This window comes from Ciconia boyciana, chromosome 1 (genome assembly GCF_034638445.1).
Source record: "Ciconia boyciana chromosome 1, ASM3463844v1, whole genome shotgun sequence".
Taxonomy (NCBI): domain Eukaryota; kingdom Metazoa; phylum Chordata; class Aves; order Ciconiiformes; family Ciconiidae; genus Ciconia; species Ciconia boyciana.
In genome coordinates, this window is record NC_132934.1 from 37751921 (window position 1) to 37766962 (window position 15042).

Sequence of the window (15042 nt, forward strand, 5' to 3'; positions counted from 1 at the left end):
GCTGTGCCTAATGCAAATGCATACTGACACTCATTCTGGTCTCAGCATCCCCCTCGCTCTGGTGTTAACTTATTATTTTTTTATTCATCTACTTACAAGGAATCTCAGCGCTCCTGATACATGACATGCCATATATGTTGAGGATAATCTCCCCTCACTGCAAGGTTTCTCCTCTGTTAGTTCTCTCTGCGTGCTTCATTTCATCTGTTTGCTACCCATTAGAAAGGGTAGTGAAACATTTGGTTCTTGAAGGGTTGAGTGCTTCATTTTATGTCATGTAACTGCATCAGCAGAGCAATAATTTACAATGAATAACTTGTTTGGCAGTCTTAGGCTTTTTTCATGGATTGTCTTTGAACAGATTGTAATTTTCTTGAATTTATTAATTATTCAAAATGTTAATGACTTTGGGGGATTGATTATGAGTAATTTTATGTGAGTATTTGGTATGCAGTACTCCACTTCTAGGGCCATTACTTTGTTGTGTAGGTAGATAAAGGCGCATCATATTTTCTCTATTTTGTTGACAGAAGATGCTGAAAAATGTCATGACAATTTTGCTCAGAGGGTGAGAGTTTAGACAGAGACAAAAAGAAAAAAAAGAGCAGAACATTTTCCCCTAAAATCCTGGCTAGATAAAAGAGTTTTTCTAAGAATAATTTCTGAAATAAAGAAGATTATTGTCAGATTCCTTTTATTTACTTATCAAATTTTAATTTCTTGTAATAACTTACATACAAGGTAATTGGGTATGTGCATGTAGTCCTCGTGGGGGTGTCCTACAGCTTATGGTGTGATCACCTTGGGCTTTGGTGAAAGGTATGTTTCTCCATACAAAATATTCTGAAAGTACAGTTGTGATCGGTTTGGAAATTTCTCTCAAGGTTATTGTGAAGGTGAAGGTGACTGTAAACAGTTTCCAATCCTGAAGAGTGCTGTCAGAGAGAGCCTTGTGATGTCTGCCGGTCTCCTAACACTTGCTTTCTATTTCTGTTGAAGCATGTTTTAATTCACTTCAAAAGAGCATTTTGTGGGATAAAAACCTGATTTCTTGAACAGCAAGTGGCTTAAAATAGGTGTTCATCAAATTAACTTTTAAAGACATTTGAATAGTTGATTAGGAAATACTTTGTAATGCTTCCTTCAATCTGCTCTTGGCTACTTTTGCTTTAAGAGGGAGAGGAGAGAGGAAAGGCAGTTGCTGTGAGGTAGAGGTATATATTGCTTGCGTCACTTATTTAAATATAGATCCAAATGATGAGTATGACAAAACTGAAAATTCACATTTTAATTACAATACCCTTGCCATTTTGGCAAATTTGAGAAATGGTTGCGTGACTGGCTGCTGCCAGCCAAAGCTTTCCCCCGCGTACCTGACTTGAATCTCTACAAGCGCTATACCTCCACAGTGTATTTTTTTTCATGGCTTTGACGAGCAGATCTATTTATGGAGTTCTTTAAAAAGCTGACTGCTACCGGGACCTTAGAGTAACATGCTGTGTGCTGAGGCCCTCTGTAGCTGTTCAGGTGAATAAAGAGCACTTTCCACCTATGGCTCTGCACAAGTGAAGCTGAGTAACGGAGATTGCAGGCACGGCAGAGGACTGTCAGCTCGGCACAGGAATGGATCACACTGCAGCCTGCATGAGCACGAGAGCTCCCGTCTGCAGTTCTTTCCCAGTCACCTTTGGGAATTTTTTCCACTAAAGGTCCAGTTTTTGCTTTACTTCTTTTCCCACAACCTTCCACCACCTGTCTTGTGTTTAAAAGACTCAGCTTAGTTCAACACACTGGATTTCAGCAATGCAGGCTGCAAATAGTTTCTGCTCTCCAGGAACTGGTAGCGCATTATGTGTCAGCTCTCAGAGAAAGATAAGGGTTAGCTGGGTAGAAAATGAACAGAGAATCAAAAGCGATACACCTTAAGGTTCCCACAAGCCATAGAAATTAATCCATTTTAAACTCCTTACATCATTTAAGCTTCTTGGGGCAGGGATTTGTCTCTAAGTCCCTGTAAAATATCATGTCATATCCATTCTACTCTATAAAATGAGTAAAAACCATTATCCACAAAGCTCAGCAGTCATGCCAGAAACCTGTGTGACACCTACATTTGGTTTGCATTGAAACCTCAGTAAACCCAATCTAGTTCTGCACCGTAGGCACTGAAATGAAAACTAATCATTAGTTAACAGTGCTCTGGCACTTCCCTGGCTACACTACAGAAACAGGCTGAGTTGGGTATGGTTCATTGCAATGAAATATGGAATTCATCTAATTCTCTTCAAACTCATGGCTTCCAAATTTAAGCATCTGCATGTGAGCTAAGGGCATGATGCAGTTGCTTGACTACATGTTTCTGGAGCAGAGTTGCTCATCTGCTCAGCTGTGGTTATCTGAGCCACCCACCCATGCGGGCTGGCCAGCTGTGACCCATGGGAGCCCCATGTCCCTCTGGAGTGACAGGGGGAAGCCAGGTGGGATAACCTAGTGCATCTCACATGAGTTGCATTTGATGTCCATGTTTAAGCAACCGAATCAACCTGTAGGTATGTAAGTTCCCATTGAAGTCAGTGGACATTTATCCAGTGCAGAGGAGAGAAGGCCTACGGAGCAATTTAGTCACCCTAAAGTAGACACCTAAGTGCTTGGATCATTTTTTTCTCATCTCACCGTCAGCCTCTTTAAAAGCTGGCCAGAACCTCTCCTTCGAATGTCGGAGCTGGGCTGCATCTGGCCAGAGGGTAAGGAGTCAGCCCGGGAGGTGCAGAGCACATCTCCCAGCTCCCCCAGCTCTGTTGTATTCACCAAGGCTTTCTGGCTCACAGCTTTCTAGCTACATGCCACAGAGCAGTTACTAGACCACAGAGTTTACTCTTTCACAGATTGCTATTGCAACATGCCGTTATTATGTGTGTCGTTCTCTTTCCACACACAGATTAAGGTAAGTAAGTGAGCAAGAATGTGAAGTATACAAGTATAAGCGTGTACATGTGATTATGGCATACAAAGACCGTAAGGAAAACAGTAGTTTCTGTTGTCATTAAAGCTGTCTAGTAATTTCCATTTCCTTTCTACAAATGCCTCTAGAACTGAAGTATATATAAGTTAAATCCTTGTTTGCTAATTCTGAAACAGACTCTCTATTGATTTGACTTCCTGCGCTGTAAAACCCTGCTGCTTCTGTGCACATACGTCTGGGCCAGCTGGAGGTCAACAGGTATTTCCTAAGAAAGAACTGGATGGCTTTTCTTTTCTTCACTTGAAATACACGGTGAAGTTCTCTGAACATTACAGAAAAGTGCAGTAATGGGAAAGCTACAGGGAAAATAGACCCATAAATTTAAAGATAAAAGTCAGGAATAATCTCTCTCTGTTTCTGGTATGGAGAACACACAACTGGCCAACAGGGCGAGTTTCTGGAATGCATTGAAGTATCAGCAGAGTCTTATTCTTTGTCGCCCACTTTTAACTTGACAAGATCCTCAAATGTATTTTTATAGTTTCCTTTCTGGTATGCTCCTAGAGATAAGTACTTTCTTGAAGTAAATGTCAGGCCAGACCTAGCTGGAAGAAAGCTTCTACTGACATTGTCTGAAAGAAGCTATAGAATTTGTTCCTGATTCCTTTCTTGAGCCACCACAGTTCACAAAAAAGCAAAAGGATAACACATGTCTAACTGATGCACTCCTGGTTACCCTGCAAAAGGTACGAAGAAATTTAAAAGCTCATATATAGATTAATACTTGGTCATGCACTTGGGTCATGGACTTTAGTAAAGAGAGGAGGATTATAAACTGTGAAATAATTCTTCTTTGTTTCACATGAGAAAATATTTTGTTTCATCTATTATACTGAGTTCTCCTGCATGAATATTCCTAATACAAGTCTGCTGTGTTCCTGAGTTCTCATTCATATTCACATCATTAAAAATACAGACTTTTTTTGGATCTCAACTCCTCTGATACTTTTAAAAAATTATTCTTGCAACAGCAATACTCAGTGGAGCTACTTTTTAAGTAGTTTGCTATTTTATTTATTGTGGGGAATGGGGAATAATACATAACAAGTAGTGTTTGAGAAATAGCAGAAAACAGTAGATCCTGCAAAATCACCATACATCTACAGCTGCATTCAGTGCTCATACATCCTTTGGTGCAGTTCTGCTTCTCCTTCCACCACAAATACACCATATGGTATGCCAATGACATCAAAGGTCAAGAACCGAATCTGTGGCTTTGGTGGGGGAAATGTCTATCAGTCAGGTAAGTTCTGCTTACCTGGCTCGGGGGCTTGGGGAGCTCGGGGAGGGAGCTGCGACGAGGGACTGCTCCTCTGTCGTGGGGCAGACAGACTCCAGCAGCCCGGCGGGATGCTGCTTTGGGATCACTCGGGCTCTCGAGGTCTTTGACACAGTAATAAGCAAATAATAGGGATGACTTGCTGATACAAGCTCATCGATTTAATGGGTTCTTAAGTACTAAATGACTTGAGTCATTAGCCAAGGGGGACAAAGACCACTGACATTGAAGAGAAGACTCACTGACTTTAGCAGGCTTTGGATAAGGCTCCAAAAGAAGAGGGGTGTTGGATCACTGATCATTAAGGGAAGGTAAGAGAGAAACTGCTTTAAAGAAAACCTTACTTTGTAGCTTACACCTCTACTGAAGAAAGTTATCTTACCAAAAGCATCATCAGCTGAAAGTTAGCATGAAGACTATTTCCTAAAGAGTTACACAGTAATGTTTGCTTAGGAAAATAAGAGATAGGCTGGAAAAAATACCCCACCTGGAATTAGAGGAAGGTAAATGGAGCAAGTCACTGCAAATGAGAAAATTTAGAACATCCTGGTTACGCTGAAAGTGAAAATCAGCCAACTTCCCGCTTCTCAGGAGAGGCACTATGTACGCATTTGGAAACATCCATGTAGCACAATCTACATCATTAAAAACAGCTGAACTGCTACCATCTTCCTGAATCACTACAGAACTATTTTACCTTTTCTAGTGTCACCTTCAAATTGCCTAATACAACATAATTAAATGCAAATGAAATTGTTGTTAGGGAGAACACCCTGTTGTTTCGGTAATGATCAGTTAGAAGGTGTGCTTGTGTGGAGAAGCCAGAAGGTTGTTAATTACATCTCTGTATGAATGAAATGCACCTTTTAAGAGTAAAGGGAGCCCAAAGACGAGCAGATTCCTGCTGTTTGACTTGTCAAGACAGCAGCTGTGGAATATATAACCAGGGAGAAAGTCATCAGAGATCAATTTGCAAAAATGCTAACAAGGTATTAAGAACCTCCTGAAATCTGTAGAAGTGCTTTAAAAAAAGAGATCTGAAAAACTTTTATAGAAGATGTTTAACAGTTTTGGCATAGGAAGTGAGTAACTTTATGTATAAGAGCACCTAAGGTCTTGGGGTTTAGGAACTGAGAAATGGCTTCTATTCTCAGACCTTCCTTGTACTTTGCAATGACCTTAAAAACCCCATTTAGTAAGTTGATCCTAAATTAGTCAGTGAAAGTCAAAAGTTCAGGCCAGGACCTTTGCACGTCTGAAGTGCTCCTTAAGTGTTATTTAGAAAGCATGAGTGAAAATTAAGCAGTACATAGACCTTACATTACACCCTTGCACAGAATGAATTTTGCCCTGAAGTCCGTGACTTTGTTACTGCCAGGCAGAAATCACTATACGAAGGATCATCATATAGTTGCAACTCATTTGTGCTTGTTTATCAGCCAGGGGAGCCCATTCATTATATGGGTTAGGTTATAATTTTAGCGACCATCTCCCCCTCCAGAAAAGGCCGTGAGGTGTGTTACTGTGCATGTGGCACGATGGTGAAACTGAAGCATTTGGAAATGCTCTGGATCGAGGGAGATCCCACCCAGCCCCTCACAAAGCCTCTCCGAAGAGAAGCGGTTGCTACAGAAATACCTGCTGCCCTGACAGCTCCGCAGGTCATGTTGCATCTGCACGTGGCTGTATGCTTGGAGATGTTAGTAGTCAGGGCCTTGAAGAAGTCCTTTAAATAGGATCTGAGCCCTGCCGCTGTAGGGTTTTGACCACCACGCAGGTTTTATCAAGCCAATCCAGCCAGCGAAAATCAAGGAGACCAAATTAGCTGTATGTCCTCTTCTGAGCAAACACATATCATGGCTTATTTCAGCAGCTGCGTGGGATGACCCTTTAAAGCAACCATTTCTGTAGAGGAACATCATTATAGGAGGAAGAGATGAAATCCAGCTCTCCTGACTCCGGTCATCTAAAACCTAGGCACTGGGTATAAAGGAGTTAGACAGGCATTCTCTAAAATCAAAGCAGAGGGATATAAGCCCTCCCATGACTGAGTGATTCATCGTGGTCTAAAGAAGGCATCTGAGACAAATCAAATGAGTTGCCCCCTGGAGAGGCCTCTGTCTCTCCTCTAGTAATAGAGGGAACCCAGACAACAAGCACAGACAAGATGCTAAACTCTATGAGGCTAAAATTACGTGACAGAAATCCTACCTTTCATGAACAAAGATTGTGTTTTAGTGGAAATCTTTTAAGTCGTAACATAGACATACAGGACAAATGAAATATAAAATATAAATGAGGAGAAATCAAGGATCTTTCCCCAGAGAAACAAGTATTAAGAAGCAATGTACTTAAAAGCCTGTTAATGAAAATCTTGAGCACAGAGCTCATTAAGTAAATAAAGGGTAAAGCATGCAAATAAGGAGTAAAGAGTACGTGTACGTACAGTATTCATCTACACAGTATTTTTAGTATGACAGAAAAACATCTTACTTCCAGTGGATTCTGCTTTCTCAGTTTGCTCAGTCACTGGCTGGAAGCCACCCATCCAGGGCATCATTGTGGAGGAGGCCGTGGTGTTCCTGCCGTGCAGCACCTCTCCCTGCTCCCGGCGCTCACACCTCGGGGGAGCAGCTCAACCAGGGTCTTAGGTCCGCTCTGCCACTGCCTCAGCCCATACACCATTAGCAGTTTACCTGGATTGCTAATTTGTAATCAGGCTACTTCTAGCCAGGCTTTGTGGAGGAAAATATCTTCATACCTATCGTCTCTGACATTATTTACTACTTATAGTTTCCCTTTACTTAAGTTCCTATTAGCATGACATATCAGTCCAGGCTGTTGCATCACATAACCTTAATGTAACCATCTCTATGGAGACCTATATAGTTCAATGCAATCTAGAGGATATCAGCTATCCACAGATTAAATAAATGTTTACTATATTTATATCACCTATGTATAGCTCTCTTAAATAATTAATTTTTAAAATTTTGTGTAAAATTGCAAATAAAGCTACAGGTACTGCATTAGCATTTCATTAAAATTCTTTTTCTCTCCTGAGTGGGCAAACTCATTACAAAAAAGGGGTAAAACGTTGACATGCTCATTCAGAGGAAAATTTTCAGATGGTACATAGGTGATTAGATGTTGAATACTTAATATTGTTAATGTGAATGGCTGGTTTAATTCCCTTGCTGTCACACTACAAAATTACCCTTGACATGATCTTCTGTAATGTGCTAAGCATTATTTTATAGACTGTATTTCTGGTGAATTTTGTCTGATGAGACAGGCAGTGAAAAGAAAAAATGTAAGCACCTCTTTTCCATGCATGATTCCTTCTGTGTTTTCTTCTTGAGGTAATGTCTGGATTGTGATTTCGTTGTTGCTAGTTCAGTACATTAAAAATCAGCTAATGTAGCATTAACTAAACACTAATAGGCCATTAAAGACAAACTTTCATGCTGGAGAAAACAAAAACATTTCAAATATAAATATAAGTCAATTTTGTATGCATGAATCTTTGCTATCTGATGCCATTTGTATTAATAATTAATACATGTGTTTCATTGGGATATTATCAGCCTCAATAGATATCGAAACTTTCTTGGCTTAGTATTACTTCTTTTCCTTGCAAATGGTGCAAGAGGCCAAGATAACATTGGCCATTGCTTTATCCTCCCCTACCGACTACCTGGCAAGAGGATGGACCCAACCGAGCAATGATGCTGGCAGCACCACAAGTGATCCAGAAGCAAACAATCATCAAAATGTGTCCTGTCCTTAGAATCTGCATGACAATCAGCAAATGTTTTCTTATATTTAAGGGCACAGAGTAATAGTCCCATTGCATTTATTTGAAGTGCAGATACGTGCACAGCCATCCTGGGAAGTTGATAACCTTGCTAAGTGCACAAACACACAGCCCTTTGCAAGTGCAAAGGTAATGTCCTTTGTGGTTCTGGTTCAAAATACCTTTCTTGCTCCAGTGTTCATCACAAAATGACAGAAATGTAGGGTGGAAGGGCCCTGGGTGTCACACAGGCACCCCTCACTTGAGGCAGGACTCCCACGCCAAGGTGATCAGGTCAGCCGTGGCTCTGCCAAGGGCCTCCTGCGATGGAGGGTCTCAGCCCCCCGAGCAGCTGGCCCCGCGTTACGCTGCCCACCCTCTGCACCCCTCATCTCTGCTGCCTTCCCAAGAGGCTTCCAGCATCTCCTCTGAGAGATGTCTCATGTCTGAGAAATGAAGGTTATTCTGTGAGGTTGCCCCTAGCCAGGCAACAAGGTGCGAGTCTGTGTTTTATCAGGACATCTACGTTTTTTTGGAGTTAGAGAGTGGTTTGCTGGGAATAATTTCCCAAACAGAGCTTTGGAAAAAAACAATCAGTCTCCTATTTCTGGGGGACTCTTGTACACATTCACATGTGTACATTGTAAATAATGTGCATGGCTATAGTTAGTGCTTCCTGGGCCATTGCTAGCCTTTGATCATCTCTTTTGCCAGGGAATATGCAAGGCAATAAAAGGCTAAATTGTTGTTTATGACCAGTGATAAACCTTTTGGGAAGAAAAGGCCTTATTCTCCTTTCCAGTAAGGATGAGGACCATTGTAAGGCTCTAATCGTACCAGGAATTGTGTTACACTTACCCTTATATACCAGACAGTCTACTGAAATCAATGGGAATACTTGCTGTGCCTACACTTACAAATGCATCATGCTTTTATCAGATCCCAACTTGTAGCAGATATAGTTCAAGAGGTTATCTTTGAAGTTATCCATCTACACAGCTGACAAGAGGAAAAGAGAATGAGAATAAGTGGTGAAGATGATGGCTTTCATCTCCATCGTGGTTTAACCCCAGGCAGCAACTAAGCCCCACCCAGCCACTTGCTCACTCCCCCCCGGTGGGATGGGGGAGAGAATCAGAAGAGTAAAAGTGAGAAAACTCGTGGGTTGAGATAAAGACAGTTTAATAGGGAAAGCAAAAGCCGTGCACGCAAGCAAAGCAAAGCAAAGAATTCATTCACTCCTTCCCATGGGCAGGCAGGTGTTCAGCCATCTCCAGGAGAGCAGGGCTCCATCACGCGTAACGGTTACTTGGGAAGACAAACGCCATCACTCCGAATGTCCCCACCTTCCTTCTTCTTTCCTCAGCTTTCTATGCTGAGCATGACACCATATGGAGTGGGGTATCCCTTTGGTCAGTTGGGGTCAGCTGTCCCAGCTGTGTCCCCTCCCAGCTTCTTGTGCACCCCCAGCCTCCTCGCTGGTGGGGTGGGGTGAGGAGCAGAAAAGGCCTTGACTCTGTGTAAGCACTGCTCAGCAGTAACTGAAACATCCCTGTGTTATCAACACTGTTTTCAGCACAAATCCAAACCATAGCCCCATACTAGCTACTATGAAGAAAATTAACTCTATCCCAGCCAAAACCGGCACAATCTCCTAAAACAACTCTCCAGGTAATTTCCTAATGAGGAATTCTGTTTGTGTTGTAACTACATAAGTTATTGCATTTTGCTTTGGTATAGATAATCATGATAATAATATTTTCCTGTAGCAAAATGCTGTAGTAAGGCAGGGGCATGATTTCCATCTGTCTTTTTGTTGTAGTTTAACCCCAGTGAGCAACTAAGCACCACGCAGCCACCCGCTCACCCTCCCCCCTCCCCCAGTGGGATGGGGGAGAGAATCGGAAAAAAAAGGTAAAACCCGTGGGTTGAGATAAAGACAGTTTAACAGGACAGCAGAGGAAGAGAAAATAATAATAACAACAATAACAACAACAACAACAACAATAATAATAATAACAAAAAAGAATGTACAAAACAAGTGATGCATAATGCAATTGCTCACCACCCACTGACTGATGCCCAGCCCGTCCCTGAGAAGCAATCGCTGCCCCCCAGCCAACTCCCCCCAGTTTCTATACTGAGCATGACGCCATATGGTATGGAATAGCCCTTTAGCCAGTTGGGGTCAACTATCTTGGCTGTGCCCCCTCCCAGCTTCTTGTGCACCTGGCAGAGCATGGGAAGCTGAAAAGTCCTTGACCAGTGTAAATATTACTTGGCAACAACTAAACATCAGTGTGTTGTCAACATTATTCTCATACTAAATCCAAACCACAGCACTATACCAGCACTAGGAAGAAAATTAACTCTATCCCAGACGAAACCAGGACACATTCTCAGCTTGTTTTTTTTTTAAAAAAAATCCCTTCTTACAGATAGGAACCGCTCACACATGATTGAAGTCCAAGACACGTTTTCAGCTTTAGTCTACTGATTTCAATCATTCAGTCACTTGCCTTCCCTATACTCGGGTGGATCTTTATTACAGAGAGTTATCAAAATATTTTGTGTAAGCATTTAAGTGGCAATATGTGCATATGTCCACATAACTGGAAAGAGGCAGAGGGAATTTTTTTTTTCTCACATAGAGAGTAAACAGGACATCAGAACAAATTTCTTGTTCCAGTCAATTTTCACTGTGAGAATCAAATATAAATTTGGTCAAAATCAAAGCACAAAACCAACTAGCTCATTTCTGGTACTTGCCCACCACCATCCCATCTGGTCCTAAATGGGAGACGGGCCTGGCTCAGTGCTCGGAGGCAGCGCTGTTTTGAGGTGGGTTTGATGCAGTGGAATCAGGATCCCCACTTTTAGACCTCCACGGATCTAAAGCCTTGTTGAACAGACACTTTGATTATTGTCTTTTCTAATTATTGACTTTTCTAATTATTTTCTATATTTAATTGGAATGCACCCTGATGAGCCAATACTTTCATTTTAAAATGATGTTCTGATAAATGTTTTCTCATCTTTGAAATACCAGTGTCACAGACTTATTGTTTTTGTCTGAAATAGGCCATTTTTACACGTGTCACATTTGGAAAATAAATCTGCTCCTATGCCCCCTCAAGGCTGCATTCGATGATGTTAAGTGCTCTCATTTTTCTGCTCCTTAAGATATTTTTAACTGGATGAGTCATTAGGTATTCTGGTCACTCCTCTTGCAGATGCAGTTATGATTCTAACAGGGAAAATGTAAATTCTGTGAAATCTCTCTGTGACAACCACTCTCATTACAGGGAACGTTTAAGTCACTGCAGAAATATAGAAAACAGGCCTGGCAGGGTACCTGAGACGTCATGTAGTCCACCCCCTGCCCCAAGGCAGGCTCTGCCAGGTCATCCCTGGCAGAGGCTGGTCTAACCTGAGATCCCCCCATGCCCATGCCCGTTCCCACAACTTGCAGCTCCCCTGGCAGACAGTCCTGGTGCTAAGTTATTTGAAACCTGGGTTTGTTGTTCAACCTAAATCTTCCATGTGGCACTTTTTAAGACCGTTTCTTCTCATCCTGTGATCCTGCAGAACAATTTGACGAACATTGAAGCTGTTATCATATTTCTCCTCAGCTTTCTCTTGCCTAAGCAGCCCCAGTACTGCTTGGGCTCTCAAGACTGCTCTCCGTCTTGCCTCCGAGATTGTGGACTCTCAGCCTTTAATCTTGCTGCTTCTGTCCTGGTTTCTCTCAAACTGACCCACCTTTCTTAAAGTAGAGCTGAGATGTTACCAGTGACAAACAAGGCAGAACATATCTTCCATACGGCTCCTTTGTGCATCCTGCTGTGAAATTGCATTTTCACAGCAGCGCAACATCACTGACTCAGGTCATACGCACCGACATGCTTTTGTGCACCCCAGAGCCTTTACTAAAAAGCAGTTGTTTAGCCCACTATTTTCCATCTTGTATTCATACTGTGAATTTTACTACCTAAACTATTTATTTCAGACCACTTCAATTTTTCAAAATAATTTGGAATTCCAGTCATGTCCTCCAGCTTGTGTCTTGTACAAGAGAGCTACATTGTCTAGTGTCCAAACCATTAAATATTGAATAATAAATCCTAGCACAGATTTACTTGTCCTTTTCTCTAGAAGTATGGTTTTCCAGCCAGTTCTACAACAATTCCACAGTGGTTTCAATAAAACAGTTTCCTTAACTTGCTTATGAGACTCCCCTGGGAAGCAAAGTCAAAAGCAGCGCTACAGCCAATACAAAGAAACCTACTGCTTCTTCCCTCATTTCCTATCTATGTACGATATTAACCTTTTTCTGCCCTTAGCAGTGAACCACTTTTTTCCTTGCCTTCATGTTCTAGCAAATGTTCTTTCAAGATATTTTTTCTGTTCTTTTTTCTTGTTACCTCCCATGTTAATTCTATTATATTCTATGCCTTGGCCTTTCTGTTTTTGTTCTTGTAGGTTTGTGCTAGTCTTACATATGTCTTCTTAGTAACTTGACCTACTTTCCACGCCAAATAATTTTCAGGTCACTGAAAAACTCCTGAGTTAGCAGCAGTGGTTTCTTACTACACTTCCTGTATCTCCTTCATATGAAATAATCTGTGCTTGGCTTTTTGAGGCTGCCTTTTTAAGAACTTCCTTTAAATTCTCTTTTTCCTCCTGCCTTGCTTCTCTCTCAGTTCTCCAAGTTGAGTGATGCTCCCATTCTTCAAATCCTTTATTTTTATTTTACTGCGTTCCTTTCTTCCCTTGCTAGATGTCAGGAATACCATTCTTTATGATCCCTGTCACAGGGTTTGCCTTCTCCCTTCACCCTGTGGACTGATTCCTCTTCACTTGGCAGAAATGAGATCCAAAGGCACCTTTCCCTCTCCGAAAACCAGATAATAATCTCCATTGCAGCAGAGCAATTTACACTCAAAGACTTTCAGCAGCTCTGTTGCCTCCAACTGCTGGTGTTCACAGCAGGCATACGCAACCACCATGCCCACCTTGGAAACATGCCTCTTCATTTCCCCCTGCCCAAAATAAATCATAAATGTGTCATGTCCATTAACCTATCAAATCAGTTAAGTAATAATTCTCATTGTGAATGAAATTCTTCCAATTTGTTTTTCCTGTTTCTTATATTAGCATACAGACCTCCAAGGTAGTCATCCCATGGTTTTCTTTCTTGTCCCTTTTCATTCCCAGGGGGAGCCTTTAGTGCCCTGTTTTCAGGATGTGCATTATCCACCTTGTCCTGGTTTCGGCTGGGAGAGAGTTAATTTCCTTCCTAGTAGCTGGTATAGTGCTGTGTTTTTGATTTAGTATGAGAATAATATTGATAACACACTGATGTTTTAGTTGTTGCTAAGTAATATGTACACTGGTAAAGGACTTTTCAGCTTCCCATGCTCTGCCAGGTGCACAAGAAGCTGGGAGGGGGCACAGCCAAGATAGTTGACCCAAACTGGCCAAAGGGCTATTCCATACCATATGAGGTCATGCTCAGTATAGAAACTGGGGGGAGTTGGCTGGATGGCAGCGATCACTGCTCGGGGACGGGCTGGGCATTGGATGGTGAGTGGTGAGTGGGCGGTTGTATCACTCGTTTTTTTCCCTGGGTTTTGTTCCTCTCTCTCTCTCTTGTTGTTTTCCTTCTCATTACAATATTATTATTATTATTATTATTATTATTATTATTATTATTAAATTATTAAATTATTAAACTATTCTTATCTCAACCCACGAGTTTTCTCACTTTTGCTCTTCCGATTCTCACCCCATCCCACCGGGGGGAGGGTGAGCGAGCGGCTGCGTGGTGCTTAGTTGCCAACTGGGGCTAAACCACAACACACCTCTTTACCAGTTTGCTCAGTCTATGCCTGATAACATTCTCACTTCTCTGGTGTGAGATGGACTCTCTCTTTCTGCAGCTATTATTGCCTCCTCACTGAGAAACTGCAGTTGTTGCCGAGTCCTGTCTCCTGGCCACCCCATCCTCTCCAGACCTAGTCCCTGCCCCAGCCTTTGCCTGCAGCTGGAGGGGCTGGGTAGGGCCGTCCTCACGCCTCCTCCCCAAGTCCCGCAGCGACGTGCTCACTCTCAGCTTTCCCAGGGGCTCGTTTAATGGGAGAGGTTTTCTAACAAACAGCTCCGATCCAGGCTCTCGACAGGCACTGTACCTTCTGGGATGTCAGGCTAGATCTGCAAACGGACGTCTCTGTCACCTTCAGCCTCTTTCCTCAGCGGACTGCCAGTTTTGCACATCTTAGACTAACAAAGTCTGACTGTCTTCAAACCTTCCTAGTGACGATTCCTCACCTGGTATCAAGACGCAGCCTGGATAAGTATGTACATTGTGCAGAAGAATCTTATTAAAATACAACAACGCAAGAACACCATAACCACAGCATACCCTCCCAGCTTTCATCAACACAAAAGTGGTTTCTTGCCAAAGGTCATGTCACATTAGTATTTTATAACAGGGGACACTTCTATGTCCCTGAATCAGGACGGTGTCTAACTCTAAACACAAATCATCCCAACCAAGCTACCAAAGCCAAAAATGAATGCCTAAATGATGAACTGATGCCCGCTGTTCATCTGAGTCTAGACAAATGGCAATGTGTAGAATTACTTTTATAAAAAAATAATCTGCGCTACTAAATACCCTGGAAGTCATACGTGAGAACAAAACTTTTCTTATTACCAAGTCTGAATTTCATTCCAACCTGAAAAGTATTGAACAGTTTTCTCTTTGACCTTGTTTCTGAAAACCTCAGATTATGAGAGAATCGAAAATTTTATTAAAAGCTGAGCAATTGATGATTGCAGAGATTGCAGAGAGAAACCTGGAAATGTGCACCCTCATACTTCAGCAGCAAAACAGCAAATTGAAAGAGTTACGATTTGTTGGTTTTTTCTTGGTTTTTTTTT